Source organism: Eumetopias jubatus, unplaced genomic scaffold (assembly GCF_037043125.1).
Source record: "Eumetopias jubatus isolate StellerSeaLion01/CBP00866 unplaced genomic scaffold, mEumJub1_p1.0 scaffold_2, whole genome shotgun sequence".
NCBI lineage: Eukaryota > Metazoa > Chordata > Mammalia > Carnivora > Otariidae > Eumetopias > Eumetopias jubatus.
This window is the reverse complement of record NW_028274808.1, coordinates 137381930-137399525: the sequence shown is the minus strand read 5'-3', so window position 1 is coordinate 137399525 and position 17596 is coordinate 137381930.

Sequence of the window (17596 nt, the reverse complement as noted above, 5' to 3'; positions counted from 1 at the left end):
GGGATAGGGTCAAAACCACCGTCCAGTTTCTCACTATCTCTCTGTTTTGCCCCCCTCCCTCCTTTCCTCTTTCATTTGTCTGCTGGGGTCACAATAAGTGCTGACCCCCTAGGCAGTCATTTCTGTTGCTAAGGCTAAAACCTTAGGTTGCTGTGCTATTCATTCAGTTTAGCTTTGCCAAACCCTGACCTGGGACCAAACTAGTGCTGGCCTTAGGTGTTCCTGCCCTCCAGAGTGCCAGCATCACTAGATATGGTAATGAAATGGGGCCAACTGATTGCATTGCAGTTTTTGTCTCCAACCTCCCTGCAGCCAACAATCCCACTCTTCACCTCAAAGCCATTTATTTCTTCCATGATGTCTCCACGGAGGCTGCAGGATAGTGGCTCTCTCCTCTAGGATCCCACAGCAGCATGTTGCCCCAAGTCACAAATACCTGTTAACTGTCGGTCTTGCTTACTGGACTTTAGCGCAGGGACTTGGCAATTTCAATTCATACATCTTCAGAACATACATAGCTCAAATCTTTAATATGTAGAAAAAAATCAGAACATTCCACTTTTCAACCTACTGCCTCGATTTTCTAAATCAATCAATCTTTTTTTTTTTTTTTTTTAATTGCTTCCCAAGATACTAGAGACTTGAGAAGGAACCCTGTACTTAGTGTCTCTCCTTCCTCGGTGGAAGCTCATTACTAATATCACACAATCTTCCAAGCCCAGCTCTGGGAGCACCATTCTCCATTCCACTCTTGTGTCCTCAAGGGGACAGTGGCCTCTCATTTGCCAAATCCCTCCCTGCTGATTCCTGATGGAGAGGAGAGTGAACTCTGTGGGCATGAACCCGTAGCATATTTGTCTGGTTTCCCAGTCCACCAGGCAGCTGCCAGAGCCTACATGTGTCCCGCACTTGAAACTGACCAGTCTCTTGCCCATGCTCTCCTTGAAAGTCCTCCCTCCTCCATCCCACTTCCACTCATTCTTAGTTTGCCCAGGATTCTGTCCTTACTCCCTGCTTCCCTCCCTCTCCCCAGCTCTTTCTCTTTCTCCTCATAGCTTCACTCATTACTTCTAGGTGTATGCCTTCATAACTCCCACAAGACTGCACTTTATCTCAGCCCTTTAATGATGTTTGTCACTCTCTACTTTATTATTGTTATCTCTGGGCATTCCTTATCACCCCAGATTCACTGTAAATACCTGGAGGGCGTAGTTCATCTGCTTCATCTTTGCTGTATCTCTCACAGGACCCACAGCAAGCCCAAATCCTAGGGACAGAGAGAGCTATGATTTACTACCCAGAAGAATTATGCCTATGTTTCCACAATTCTTTTTTTTTTTTAAGATTTTATTTATTTGTTTGACAGACTGAGAACAAATAGGGTGAACGGCAGGCAGGGGAAGAGGAAGAAGCAGGCTCCTGGCTGAGCAGGGAGCCCGATGCGGGGCTCGATCCCAGGACCCTGAGCCGAAGGCAGCCACTTAAAAGACTGAGCCACCCAGGCGCCCTGTTTCCACAATTCTTCAGAAAGAATTTGAAATATGTCTTGGTTTTCCTTCTGGAATAAAAACAATTGTTTGGAATAATGGCACAATTAATTTACAAATTCATAATCTGCCTAGTTGACAATCAGATAATAGTAAGTTTTACTATAAAAGACTAATATATAAATACATTTCATTTTGCTTTTCTCTGCACATACTGAATTTCAATCCATAGTGTGTTGACTTTCTTAAACAGTGATTTTTTTCTAGTTATCGGTGCTCATTAAACAATACAGCCAATGTATATCAACTATGCACTAAACTCAGTGTTTAGAATCCCACCATCCTATGCTATTTCAAAGTCAATGTACACCATCCATCCAATGCTTTGACCTTGCAACTCCTTATTCCTCATATCAAATACTCTTCATCTCCAGTCAGCTTCAGCTATCCACTCTCAGAGTCACATCTGGAATCTCTTCTAAAATCACTGATCCAGATGGCATATGTGCACCCCAGATCAGCTCAGCCCTGCCTGCCCCCAAGGCTTCAGCCCTTTGCCTTGCTTCTCAGACACAATGGTCATAACAGTGCCTCATTCTGCTCCCATAGCTGTAAAGCCTAGGCTAACACAGCCGTTGACCTCAGTCTCCTCTAGAGTGAGGAACAGACCAGCATGGCTTCTGTGACACCCACCACCGAGGTAGCCTAAACTATTCCAACTCCCAGGTCTGACCTGTCTGGACCCACAGAAGCTCCAGCTTCCCTAGCTACTACCTGGAGGGGGCCCAAGACATATCCTAGAAATATAGTAGAATTAATTCCCTATGGAGTCAACTTCGACCGTTGAGAGACAGGAGCCAAGAAGAAGCTGGCAGATAATTGCTCATCCTTCCTGCCCACCCAGGATCTGTTCAAAGATGCAGTGGTTCTGTACTTCTGGCTTCTCTAGTATGACTCAGCAACCAACTTTGTTTTCTAAAGAACCTGTGGACAAAGTGGTAACATACCACCTTGAATCTGCTTTTTCTCCTTCTCTCCCTCATTTGCCTTTTTCCATTACTCCTGCTTCCTTAGGATGGCACCCCCTAATTAAGAATTAGCATGTGAGCTTTGCCGCAGGCTCGATTTTCTTTTTCTTTAATTCAATTAGCCAACTTATAGTACATCATTAGTTTCAGATGTAGTGTTCGGGCTAAGATAAGATGGTATACTCTATGACCACAGCCTTCCATCCTTCAGGTTTATTTGCCCAAATACTTTCTCTTCATTTTTGACTTTAAAGTGACCTCCAATTCCTTGATTCTCTATTTCCTTTCTCTCTCTCTTTACCCAACTTCTTACTCTCTTCAGTATGCAGGGCTATATACTGAATATATACTAAATATTACTAAATGTAGTATTTCAAACTGTATCATAAAATTCCAGTAATTAAAACAGTACAGTATTGACATAAAACAGACACATAGATCAAGGAAACAAATTGAGAGCACAGAAATAAACCCATCCTTATTGGATCAGTTAATTTACAACAAAGGAGCCAAGAATGTACAATGGGGAAAGAATAGTCTCTTCAGTAAATGATGCTGGGGAGAACTGGACAACAACAGGCAAAAGAATGAAACTCAAACACTATTTTACACCATACACAAAAATTAACTCAAAATGGATTAAAGGTTTGAATAGAAGTCCTGAAACATAAAACTCCTAGAAGAAAACATAGGCAATAAAGTCCTTGACATTGGTCTTGGCAATGGTTTTTGAATCAGACACCAAAAACAAAAGCAACAAAAGCAAAAATAAATAAGTGGGACTACATCATATTAAAAAGCTTCTGCAGAGCAAAGGAAAGCCATCAACAAAATGAAAAGTCCACATACCTAATGGGAGAAAATATTTGCAAATCATATATCTGGTAAGGGGCTAATATCCAAAATATATAAAGAACTCATGCAACTCAAAAGCAAAAAAAAAAACAAACAAAAAACAAACAATCCCATTATAAAATGGTCAGATTACACAGGGCCCCATAGGCAATAATGAAGAGTTGGGTTTTATGCCACTATCAATTCTTAATACCAATGTCATCTGGGTACTAAAGACTCCCTGATAATCCTGCTGAATTTACCTGGTGAGCCTTCTTTCTACTATAATAAAAATAGTTTATCTTCTCCCCTTTCTTCAAATCTTTATCTCACCACCCTCATGGTAGTTGGCCTTACTTGACTCTTCAGAGAAAGGACAATTGTAACAGTGGCTATGGACTGAATTGTGTCCACCCCCTCCAAATTCATACGGTCAAGTCCTAACTCCCTGTACCTCAAATATGACCTTATCTGGATCTAGGGTTATTGCAGATGTAATTAAGAGGAGGCCAATAGCGTGGGCCCTGATCCAATATGGCTGATGTCTTTATAGAAAGGGGAAATTTGGACATTTGGAGAGGTGATGTGAAGTGACACGGGGAGATGGCCACCTATAAGCCAAAGACAGGAGCCTGGGACAGATATTCCCCTCATAGCCCTGACAGGAACCAACACTGCCAATGCCTCAATTTCAGATTTTTGGCCTCCAGGACTCTGGAGACAGTAAATCTCAGTTGGTAAGCCACCCAGTTTGTGGTACTTTGTTACAACAGCCCTAGAAAACTAATATAATAATAATGATAGTGACATGTGTTGAGCTCACACAACACATGTGAGCCCTGTTCCTGACATACATGAATGCAGTTAATTCCCTTGACCCTATGAGATAATATTATGGTTAGTATTATTTTTATTTTAACTTAGGAAACTGGAACACAGAGAAAGTAGGTACCACTCATCTGTAAGGAACTACCTCAGCACCCCCACACCAAATCTAGGAACCGATCTGCACCAGTATGTGTTCTTTCCTCCTTCATTCCCCACATGATGCTGTGTCCCTCATCCTGTCCGTGCTTCCATCTGTGCTCTCTATCCCTCCCTGCCCCACTTCCCTCCTTAACCTCCTGACTCTCTTTCTGAATCTTTCATCTTCCTGTTTTTACTGATATCTTCCCATTAACATATATATGTGTGTGTGTGCTAATATGTATATTAGAAACTTATGTTTCAGGGCACCTGGGTGGCTCAGTCAGTTACGCGTCTGCCTTTGGCTTGGGTCATGATCCTGGGGTCCTGGTATTGAGCCCTGCATTGGGCTCCCTGCTCAGTGGGGAGCCTGCTTCTCCCTCTCCCACTCCCCCTGCCCCTGCTTGTGCTCTTTCTGTCTCTTATAAATAGATCGAGTCCCACATTGGGCTCCCTGCTCGGCAGGGAGTCTGCTTCTCCCTCTGACCCTCTTCCCTCTCGTGCTCTCTATCTCTCATTCTCTCTCTCTCTCAAATAAATAAATAAAATCTTTAAAAATAAGTAAAAAAATAAATAAACCTTAAAAAAAAGAAATTTAAGTTTCTCCCACCTAATAGCACATACGCACACACACACACATTTATATTTATATTTATATTTACCTTTCTCCCACCTTAAGCAAGGGCTTCTTCCATTGTATCTTATATAGGGCCTCCCTCAAATTTCCCAACATTTACACTTACTGTCTTCATTTCCTCTGTCATTTCTTTGATTTCCAATGTATCAGTTTCTTCATGCTGCTGTAACAAATTACCACAAACTGAGGGGCTGAAAGCAACTAACAACACACACTTACTTTCTTAGCATTCTTGAGGTCAGACCCTAAGACCAGTCTCACTGAACTAAAATCGAAGTGTCCTCAGGGCTGCATTCCTTCTGGAGGCTCTAAGGGAGAATCGGTTGTCTTGCCTTCTCCAGCTTGTGGAGGTTGTCCACATTTCTTGGCTCATGGTCCCCTTTCGACTTCAGACCTAACAGCCTAGCATCTTCAAAGCTCGCTTTGACTCTGACCCTCCTGCCTCCCTCTTTTACTTATAAGGACTCTTGTGACTACACTTGGCCCACCCAGAAATTCCTGGATATCTCCTTACCTCAAAACCCTTAACTTAATCCATCTGCAGAGTCCTTTTTGCCATTTAGGTAACAACTTCACAGGTTCTGGAAATTAGGACATGTATGCTTGGGGAGGCTGTCTACCACACTCAGTAATCTGGTTTCCCACCACTCTACCAAAAATACTTTCCCCGAGGTCACCAACGACCTCTGTATTTCTAGTTTCCTTAGAATATGTCTGTTTGGGTTGACCTCTCAGCAGCACCGCATGCAGCCACGTCCCCTCTTCACAAGAGAGCAGGCTCCGTGAGCACATATTCTCCAGAGTTTCTCTGCTTCTTCACTAGCTGCTCCTTCTCAAGCTCCTTTGCCAATGGGTCTGCCTCTAACCATAAGTGTTCAAAGTCCTGGCAAGGTTGTTTTTCGTTGCTAAGAGTCACCATCCTCTTGAAGGTAGTGCTCCCTTTTGTTCCCACAATAAAGAAGGAGGTGCATAGAGACATCTTTGTTTCAACAACCATCTGCATGATGGTGGCTCCCAAGTTGACATTTCCAAATCAGGTTTCTCTTCTGTGATCCCAGAACAGATTGTTCGTCTGTCTTTTTAGTATTTCCACTCAGGGACCAAGATGTGAGCCACTCGGTAACAACATGTCCAAAAGTAAAGGAACATCTTTTTCCCGAAGAACAAACTGTTCCTTCAGCATCACTCGTATGCATAAACCATTTTCCAGTTAGATTTCTGGTTGGAATTCAGGGAGTCATCTTTATCTTCTTCTCTCCCTCACTCTCCATATGAACTTCATCTCAAAGTCCTGCCAAATCTACCATATATGTATCTTTAATATCCATGAGATTCTCTCCATCACCACCACCAGCCTCATCTCTTGCCTGAGCTGCTCTGAGAGTCCCCTCCCTGTGTCCCTACAGCCACTTTGGCTCCCATCCAGCCCCAGTGCATTCTCCACACTGCTGTCTGAGTGATCTTGTTAGAACAGAAAGCCGAGGAGCAAGATGGCAGAGGAGTAGGAGACCTGGATTTCGTCTGGTCTCAGGAATTCAGCTGGATAGGGATCAAACCATTCTGAACACCTACAAACTCAACAGGAGATCAAAGAAAAGAATAGCAACAACTCTCTGAAGAGAAAAGCGACCACTTTCTGGAAGGTAGGACGTGCGGAGAAGTGAATCCAAGGCGATATTCGGGAGGAGAGATGGCGGGGGAGGGGGCCTCCGTCGGCCGCTTCTGGCAAGTGATAGAGCAGCAGAGCACAAAATCGGAACTTTTACAAGTTGGCTCCACTGAGGGACGTTGCTCCAGTGGCTAAGCGGGGAATGGAACCCTCGCGGAACAGTGTGGTCTCAGGACCCTCAGGGTCACAGAAAGACCGGGGGTGCCTGAGTGCGGCAGAGCTCCCAGGGATCGGAGCAGGGAAGCCGGCTGCAGAGACAGAGCCTAGGTGTGGGCTCTCAGCTTGGGGTTGCCATAAACTGTGATTGGCGAAACAGTCGGGCCACTGCTCCTCCAGCAGGGACCCAACAAGCGGCAGATCCGGGGAGACTCCCCTTCCTCTCCCGGGAGGAGTGGCGAGGGAGCGCACCGCAGGGATCTGCTGGGTTTGGAGACTCCACACGGGGTCGGATGCCAGAGATAGAAATGCTCGGTCACAGGCCGGGGGAGCATGGAGTGCGGCCAGAGACCAGAGAGATGGGAGTGACTGACTGCTTTTCTCTGGGGGCACACTGAGGAGTGGGGCCCCAAGTTCTCGGCTCCTCCGGGGCGGAGATTGGGAGGCCGCCATTTTCACTCTCGTCCTCCAAAGCTGTACCGAGAGCTTGCAGGGAACAAAAGCTCCTGAGAGCAAACCCGAGCAGATTGCTTAGCCCAGACCAGCAAGGGCGGGGCAATTCCGCCTCTGGCAAAGACATTTGGAAACCACGGCAACAGGCCCCTCCCCCAGAAGATCAGCGCGAACAGCCAGCCAAGACGAAGTTTACCAATCAATGAGAATGGGAGAACTCCAGCGCTAGGGGAATACTGTACATAGAATTCATGGCTTTTTTACTATGATTCATTAGTCTTTCAAAGTTAATTTTTTTAACTTTTTTTAAATTTTTCTTTTTCCCTTTTTCAACCAACATCTTATCAATCCCTTTTTTTAAAAAAACATATTTATTTTTCATTTTTAGAGTCATATTCTAACCCTTCATAGTAGTCACCCTTATTTTTGGCAGATATATATATATAAGTTGTTGTCTCTTTAAAATTTTGAGATATAGTTTCTTCTAACATATAAAAATATACCCTAAATCTCTAGTGTATGGCTTTGTTCTAGTCTCCTGCCTGATCACATTCTCTCCCCCGCCTTGTTTTTTTTCTCTTTCTTGCTTTCCTTTTTTTAATCCTCTTCTTTCTTTTTTCAAACATCTTCTTATCAATTCCTTTTTTAAAATTTTTTATAATTTTCATCTTTACAATCATATTCCATCCCTTCATCGTATCAACCCTTATTTTGTACATATATAAGTCTTTCTTTCTTTACAATTTTAGGAGGCACTATTCTAACAGACTAAAATACACCCAAAATCTAGTGTGTGGCACTGATCTATGCACCACCCTGCTCATATTTGATCATATTCTGTTTTTTTTTGTTTTGTTCTGTTTTTAATCTTTTTCTTTTTCTTTTTATTCTCTTTCTTTTTTCATTCTTTCCCTTACTTTTCCCCTGGTTTCAGGTCTTTTCTGATTTGATTAGAATATATTTTCTGGGGACATTGTTAACCTGTTAGCATTTTGTTCTCTCAATCATCCATTCTCCTCTGGACAAAATGACAAGACGAAAAAAATCACCTCAAAAAAAGAACAAGAGGTAGTACCGTTGGCCAGGGACCTACTCAATACGGACATTAGTGCGATGTCAGACCTCGAGTTCAGAATCATGACTTTAAAGATACTAGCAGGGCTTGAAAAAAGCATGGAAGTTATTAGAGAAAATTAGTTATTAGTTATTATTCTCTTCCTGGAGAAATAAAAGAACTAAAATCTAACCAAATCGAAATAAAAAAAGGCTATTAATGAGGTGCAATCAAAAATGGGGGCACTAACTGCTAGGATAAATGAGGCAGAAGAGAGAATCAGCGATATAGAAGACCAAATGATGGAAAATAAAGAGGCTGAGAAAAGGAGAGATAAACAACTACTGGATCACGAGGGCAGAATTCGAGAGATAAGCGATACGATAAGACGAAACAACATTAGAATAATTGGGATCCCAGAAGAAGAAGAAAGGGAGAGAGGGGCAGAAGGTATATTGGAGCAAATTATAGCAGAGAACTTCCCTAATGTGGGGAAGGAAACAGGCATCAAAATCCAGGAGGCAGGGAGAACCCCTCTCAAAATCAATAAAAATAGGTCAAGACCCCGACAATTAATAGTAAAATTTATGAGTCTCAGAGACAAAGAGAAAATCCTGAAAGCAGCTCGGGAGAAGAGATATGTAACCTATAAAGGTAGAAACATTAGATTTCTACCTACAACAGACCTATCCACAGAGACCCGGCAGGCCAGAAAGGACTGGCATGATATCTTCAGAGCACTAAACGAGACAAATATTCAGCCAAGAATACTATATCCAGCTAGGTTGTCATTGAAAATAGAAGGAGGGATAAAAAGCTTCCAGCACAAACAAAAACTAAAGGAATTTGCAAACACGAAACCAGCCCTCCAAGAAATATTGAAAGGGGTCCTCTAAGCAAAGAGAGAGCCTAAAAGCAGCATAGACCAGAAAGGAACACAGACAATATACAGTAACAGTCACCTTACAGGCAATACAATGGCACTAAATTCATATCTTTCAATAGTTACCCTGAATGTAAATGGGCTAAATGCCCCAATCAAAAGACACAGGCCATCAGATTGGATTAAAAAACAAGACCCATCAATAGGCTGTCTGCAAAAGACTCATTTTAGACCCAAAGGCACCCCCAAATTGAAAGTGAGGGGGTGGAAAACCATTTACCATGCTAATGGACACCAAAAGAAAGCTGAGGTGGCAATCCTTATATCAGACAAATTAGATTTTAAACCAAAGACTATAATAAGAGATGAAGAAGAACACTATATCCTACGTAAAGGGTCTATCCACCAAGAAGATCTAACAATTATAAATATCTATGTCCCTAACATGGGAGCAGCCAATTATATAAGGCAATTAATAACAAAAGCAGAGAAACACATTGACAACAATACAATAATACTGGGGAACTTTAATACCCCCCTGACTGAAATGGACAGATCAACTAAACAAAAGATCAACCAGGAAAAAAAGACTTTAAATGACACACTGGACCAAATGGACTTCACAGACATATTCAGAACATTCCATCCCAAAGCAACAGAATACACATTCTTCTCTAGTGCCCATGGAACATTCTCCAGAATAGATCACATCCTAGGTCACAAATCAGGTCTCAACTGCTACCAAAAGATTGGGATCATTCCCTGCCTATTTTCAGACCACAGAGCTTTGCAACTAGAACTCAGTCACAATAGGAAAGTCAGAAAGAACTCAAATACATGGAGGCTAAAGAGCATCCTACTAAAGAATGAATGGGTCAACCAGGAAATTAAAGAAAAATTAAAAAAATTCATGGAAACCAATAAAAATGAAAACACAACTGTTCAAAATCTTTGGGATGCAGCAAAGGCAGTCCTAAGAGGAAAGTATATAGCAATACAAGCCTTTCTCAAGAAACAAGAAAGGTCTCAAATACACAATCTAACCCTACACCTAAAGAAGCTGGAGAAAAAAAAAAAAAGCCTAAACCCAGCAGGAGAAGAGAAATAATCAAGATCAGAGCAGAAATCAATGAAATAGAAACCAAAAGGACAGTAGAACAGATCAACGAAACTAGGAGCTGGTTCTTTGAGAATTAACAAGATTGAGAAACCCCTGGCCAGACTTATCAAAAAGAAAAGAGAAATGACCCAAATCAACAAAATCAAGAACGAAAGAGGAGAGATCACAACCAACACCAAAGAAATACAAACAATTATAAGAACATATTATGAGCAACTCTATGCCAGCAAATTAGATAACCTGTAAGAAATGGGTGCATTCCTAGAGATGTATCAACTACCAAAATTGAACCAGGAAGAAATAGAAAACCTGAACAGACCTATAACCACTAAAGAAATTGAAGCAGTCATCAAAAATCTCCCAACAAACAAAAGCCCAGGGCCAGATGGCTTCCCAGGGGAATTCTACCAAACATTTAAAGAAGAATTAATATCTATTCTCCTGAAACTGTTCCAAAAAATAGAAATGGAAGGAAAACTTCCGAACTCATTTTAGGAGGCCAGCATTACCTTGATCCCCAAACCAGACAAAGACCCCATCAAAAAGGAGAATTACAGACCCATATCCTTGATGAACATGGATGCAAAAATTCTCACCAAAATACTAGCCAATAGGATCCAACAGTACATTAAAAGGATTATTCACAACAACCAAGTGGGATTTATCCCTGGGCTGCAAGGCTGGTTCAACATCTGCAAATCAATCAACGTGTTACAATACATTAACAAAAGAAAGAACAAGAATCATATGATCCTCTCAATAGATGCAGAAAAAGCATTTGACAAAGTACAGCATCCTTTCTTGATCAAAACTCTTCAGAGTATAGGAATAGAGGGTACATACCTCAGTATCATAAAAGCCATCTATGAAAAACCCACAGCGAATATCATTCTCAATGGGGAAAAACTGAGAGCTTTCCCCCTAAGGTCAGGAACGCGGCAGGGATGTCCACTCTCACCACTGCTATTCAACATAGTATTAGAAGTCCTAGCCACAGCAGTCAGACAACAAAAAGAAATGAAAGACATCCACATCGGCAAGGAGGAAGTCAAACTCTCACTCTTTGCAGATGGTATGATACTTTATGTGGAAAACCCAAAAGACTCCACCCCAAAACTGCTAGAACTCATACAGGAATTCAGTCAAGTGGCAGGATATAAAATCAATGCACAGAAATCAGTGGCATTCCTATACACGAACAACAAGACAGAAGAGAGAGAAATTAAGGAGTCGATCCCGTTTACAATTGCACCCAAAACCATGAGATACCTAGGAAGAAATCTAACCAAAGAGGCAAAGGATCTGTACTCAGAAAACTATAAAATACTCATGAAAGAAATTGAGGAAGACACAAAGAAATGGAAAAACATTCCATGCTCATGGATTGGAAGAACAAATATTGTGAAGATATCAATGCTACCTAGAGCAATTTACACATTCAATGCAATCCCCATCAAAACACCAACCACTTTTTCAAAGAAATGGAACAAATAATCCTAAAATTTGTATGGAACCAGAAGAGACCCCGAATAGCCAGAGGAACATTGAAAAAGAAAAGCAAGGCTGGCGACCTCACAATTCCAGACTTCCAGCTCTATTACAAAGCTGTCATCATCAAGACAGTATGGGACTGGCACAAAAACAGACACATAGATCAATAGAACAGAATCGAGAGCCCAGAAATGGACCCTCAACTCTATGGTCAACTCATCTTTGACAAAGCAGGAAAGAACGTCCAATGGAAAAAAGACAGTCTCTTCAACAAATGGTGTTGGGAAAATTGGACAGCCACATGCAGAAGAATGAAACTGGACCATTTCCTTACACTACACACAAAAATAGACTTCAAATGGTTGAAAGACATAGATGTGAGACAGGAGTCCACCAAAATCCTAAAGGAGGACACAGGCAGCAACCTCTTCGATCTCAACTGCAGCAGCTTCTTCCTAGAAACATCGCCAAAGGCAAGGGAAGCAAGGGCAAAAATGAACTATTGGGATTTCATCAAGATAAAAAGCTTTTGCACAGCCAAAGAAACAGTCCACAAAACCAAAAGACAACTGACAGAATGGGAGAAAATATTTGCCAATGACATATCAGATAAAGGGCTAGTATCCAAAATCTATAAAGAACTTCTCAAACTCAACACCCAAAGAACAAATAATCCAATCAAGAAATGGGCAGATGACATGAACAGCATTTTTCCAAAGAAGACATCCAAATGGCCAACAGACACATGAAAAAGTGCTCAACATCACTCCGTATCAGGGAAACCCAAATCAAAATCTCAATGAGATACCATCTCACACCAGTCAGAATGGCTAAAATTAACAAGTCAGGAAATGACAGATGTTGGCGGGGATGTGGAGAAAGGGGAACCCTCCTACACTGTTGGTGGGAATGCAAGCTGGTGCAGCCACTCTGGAAAACAGTATGGAGGTTCCTCAAAAAGTTGAAAATAGAGCTACCCTATGATCCAGCAATTGCACTACTGGGTATTTACCCCAAAGATAGAAATGTAGGGGTCCAAAGGGGTACGTGCACCCCAATGTTTATAGCAGCAATGTCCACAATAGCCAAACTGTGGAAAGAGCCGAGATGTCCATCGACAGATGAATGGATAAAGAAGAGGTGGTATATATACACAATGGAATATTATGCAGCCATCAAAACGAATGAGATCTTGCCATTTGCAACAACGTGGATGGAACTCAGGGGGTTATGCTGAGTGACATAAGTCATCAGAGAAAGACATGTATCATATGACCTCACTGATATGAGGAATTCTTAATCTCAGGAAACAAACTGAGGGTTTCTGGAGTGGTGGGGGGTGGGAGGGAGGGGGTGGATGGGTGATAGACATTGGGGAGGGTATGTGCTATGGTGAGCACTGTGAATTGTGCAAGGCTGTTGAATCACACATCTGTACCTCTGAAACAAATAATGCAATATATGTTAAGAAAAAAAAAAAGAAGATAGCAAGAGGGGAAGAATCAAGGGGGGCAAATCGGAGGGGGAGACGAACCATGAGAGATGATGGATTCTGAAAAAAAAACTGAGGGTTCTAGAGGGGAGGGAGTGGGGGGATAGGTTAGCCTGGTGATGGGTATTAAAGAGGGCACGTTCTGCGTGGAGCACTGGATATTATGCACAAACAATGAATCATGGAACACTACATTAAAAACTAATGATGTAATGTATGGTGATTAACATAACAATAAAAAAGTTAAAAAAAACACAGAAAGCTGACTTTTTCACTTCTCTGCTCAAAGGCCTTTAATCTAACATAATCTAATATAATCTAACATATAGCCATGGTGCTTTGGGCCATTGTTACCAAGGACCTGTGAAATTACATGGGACCTGGAAAAAAATTATTGCCTCCATGCTACAAAAGAAAAAGTTGCAAAATGTTTGACTGAATATCTATAAAGGGTGATATACCAACTAGCAATTCAAGTGTACATGTGTATTTCATATATACATATATATATATACACACTCAATTTTAAATCAGAGAAAAAGGAATAATTTCATCATATAAAACTCAACTTTTAAATTATAAAAAATATTCATTCTGAATTGTGTAAGACTGTTGAATCACAGACCTGTACGTCTGAAACAAATAATACATCATATGTTAAAAAAAAAAAAAAGAAGGTAGTAGGGAGGGGAAAATGAAGGGGGAGAATCAGAGGGGGAGATGAACCATGAGAGACTGTGGACTCTGAGAAACAAACTGAGGGTTCTAGAGGGGAGGGGGGTGGGGGAATGGGTTAGCCTGGTGATGGGTATTAAAGAGGGCACGCACTGCACGGAGCACTGGGTGTTATACACAAACAATGAATCATGGAACTACATCAAAACTAATAATGTAATGTATGGTGATTAAGATAACATAATAAAAAATATTCATTCTTTAAAAACATTTATGTCTGCATGTTGAATGGGATGCCAATAATATTTGAATGTGCTTACTATGTTATGGGGGTGGAGCTTCTGAAAGTCAGAGGGTGTAGGGCCTATAAAAATACTTAAACAGTTCGGCCTCCAAGGCCTTCTTGCTGCTCTTACAATAAAGTCCCAAATCTTTAATGTGGCTTTCCAGCATGTCAGAGCTACATTTTGTAGCTTGCCTTGGGATGTGTCCGTGTTGGAGGAATATGCCGGCCTCCTAGGAGGCCCCAGACCAGTACTTTTCAAATTGTACTGTCCATCTGAACACCTGGGAAGCTTGTTACAATGAAGATTCTGATTCAACAGGCCTGGGAGGGGACTGAGATGCTGTAATGTGTTTTTCACAAGCTCCCAGGTGATAGTGCTGCTGGTCCACAAATTTGGTGGCAAGAACCCAGAGGGCAGCCCTACCTCTTTCTGTTGGCTACTCGAGTAATGCTAAGAGCTCCGTGGGGTCTAAGTTGGCTTGGAGGTTCAACGACTAGGACGTACTTGCAGTCTGATGGAAAATATGAGAGGAAAAAGATGATTTTGAGAATTGGAAGATGAGAGACTTAATATATGCAGTATTGAAACTGAGTACACAGAGTGGGAGAGCAGGAAAGGCAAACGAATACACTTACCTTTATATGTGCTCACACTCTGGACATATGCTCACACAGCCTCGGGCTGCCCCCAAGCCTATTTCCCTAACGTCGGAGTCTGGCTGAGACTTTGCCTATATCACAGCTTTTATCAAGCAGTTTTATAATCATGTGCTCATGTACCTGTTTTAGGATTAAACTATAAATTCCTAGGTGGCCAAGATGAGCTCTTCTTCTCCATGGTAATCATTCAGTGGATAACAATGAATAAAAGAGTGATGTTAATACCTATTCAAGTATAACTTCCAGCCAGAAGGCAACATTGTTCTGGAATGCCAGGAAATAATCCATCCCACAGGACAACCCGTGTACAGTAACTAGAGATCGGTTAGCTGTTTTGGCACTCAGATGCCGTGTACCCAACAAATGGAAATAGCACATAGCAACAGCTCTATAAATGGCAACCCGAGCTATAAATTTTAAAAGAACACCCATGCCTATCTAGCAATAGCTAGGGTAACATAAGTTGTTTGTTAATGGTGGCTGGTTTTTGCTTATTGGTTTGTTTTGCCTGTTGTTTATGTTGTTGTTATGTAATAATTTGTATTATAAGTAGTGACAACTTTACCTCCAAAATAATGAAAGATAAATGAAAATAACTTGGGTGTTATTATTTTTTTTCGCTTGATGCTTTTTGAGTACTATGCCATGTAGATGTGGGCTATTATTTGCCCATCCTGGCATTTAAACAGCAGAAACCTGGCTTGAACTATATTACATTTATCTTTTCACATAACCATTCAAGGGGAACTAAATCCATTAGGACCTCTCTGAAGATATAAAGTTGTCTATTTTCCAAAGCCAGAATATCTATAACGGATTCTTCCTCCCAGAAAGTCTTCCAAAGATTTCCAAAGATTTCATTTAATCAGTCAGCAATGATATTTCCCTGAAATAAGAGTAATTGAAAATCCTGTTTAGTTTCAGTACTTCAATGGGGCAAATTGTTTTTCAGACTTTGCTCAGTCTATGTAAACAGTGTACCACTAAGTGAGCCCATTTAATGCCACAATGCCAGGCAGAACCATCTGCTCAAAGACATCAAATAATAAATCAAATTTGGTCCTTTATCTAGCCAGAATGTTCCATGAAGGAGCCAGTAAAACACAACTACATGGTCTTCTGCCTTAGCACTTTGTCAGATGTCACTATTTATTTCCATATCATGATCTTGCCAATGGGATAACCATTAATTAACCTAAACTACATGGTCCTCTTCTTGTCTCTGACCACTTTGTTACTGCCTTTGCAATTTATACATTCACCTTCCCTTTGAAGACCTAATTGGGAGTTACCAATTTAATTGTCAGTGTGGTCCATTTAACAGGTACCTATGTGAATGAAGTGTAATAAAAATTTTATGCATAGTTTGTTCTGATCTCTAGTCAGTTCATGTTATAAAAGCCAAGGTTCAAGGACTATTGATCAGAAGCGGGCCACAGGATATACAACATCTCCTAGGCTGTGTATTTACAAACATTCACAGAGTGTACCTAATACAGAGTGGGTGATCAATAAATATTTCTTGAGTAGATGTACAAATGTTGCTGGCTACTTAGCCATAAGAAGAGAGGTGAACACCACATTGTTTTTGACAAGTTAATAAAAGTGAAAATGTTTGAGGATCAATTTTTTATTAATAAAAATGTAAAATTTAATAAAAATATTTTATTAGAGATTCTGCAACTGTGATTGAGTTATTGTATTTTTCCCCACCAGTGAATGGCTCCTGTATTGAGAGAACATTTCAGAAGCTACATAATTAGCAGGCTCTCCAGTAGCTGATTGTAATTAGTTTTCCTTAACAGATTTTATGTAGGAGTTGAGGCTCCACAGTGTTGAGAGAAGAATGTTTTGAGAGATTTGCAGTAGGGAGAATGGACACCAGAGTTTGGGCTCAGGCCAGAAATATCCGGTTCCAAGGACAGATTCCCAGAGAAGCAGACTCGAGCTGGCCTCGTGGAGGGAGTAAGTTCAGAGGAATAAAGTAAGGAGGAGGGTGGAGATCCTAAACTATATAAGTGAAGCCCTTTCTGACTCTACACCCAACTTAAACACAAACTAAGAGGGCAGTGTGTTTTGAGACTTCTTGTTAGCCCATGTTTGGCTAATTCCATGGTTCTCACATTTTTTTTCTTTTGGTCTCAGAAGACTTTTACAGTCTTAAAATTCTTGAGGACCCCAACATATTTTGTTTATGTGGGTTATATCCATCAATATCATATTCAAAATTAAAACTGAGAAATTTTATAAATATTTATTTATTTGAAAATAACTACTATAAAACCATTAAATATTAACATAAAAGATATCATTTTGTGAAAAATAACTCTTTCCCAAAAAATGCAGAAGAGAAGCATTGTTTTATGTTTTTGCAAATCTTTTTAATGTTTGGCTTAATTGAAGATAGCTTGATTTGCATATTGACTTTTGCATTCTATCTGGTATTATATTACATATCACATAATGCCTGGGAAAGTCCACTGAATGAGAACAAAAAGGCAAATAAGGTCTCAGTATTGTCATAATAACTGTTTCTATCTGTGACTCCCTGAAAAGATCTTGGGGACCCCCATGGGTCCCTGAACCACACTTTGAGAACCACTACTTTAATTTATGAGCCCCATACTACTTTATATGTCATTGGTGGTCCCATCTACCACAGTGGCTGTCTTTGACATTTAGCCCAGTGACCAGCCTAATTGGCA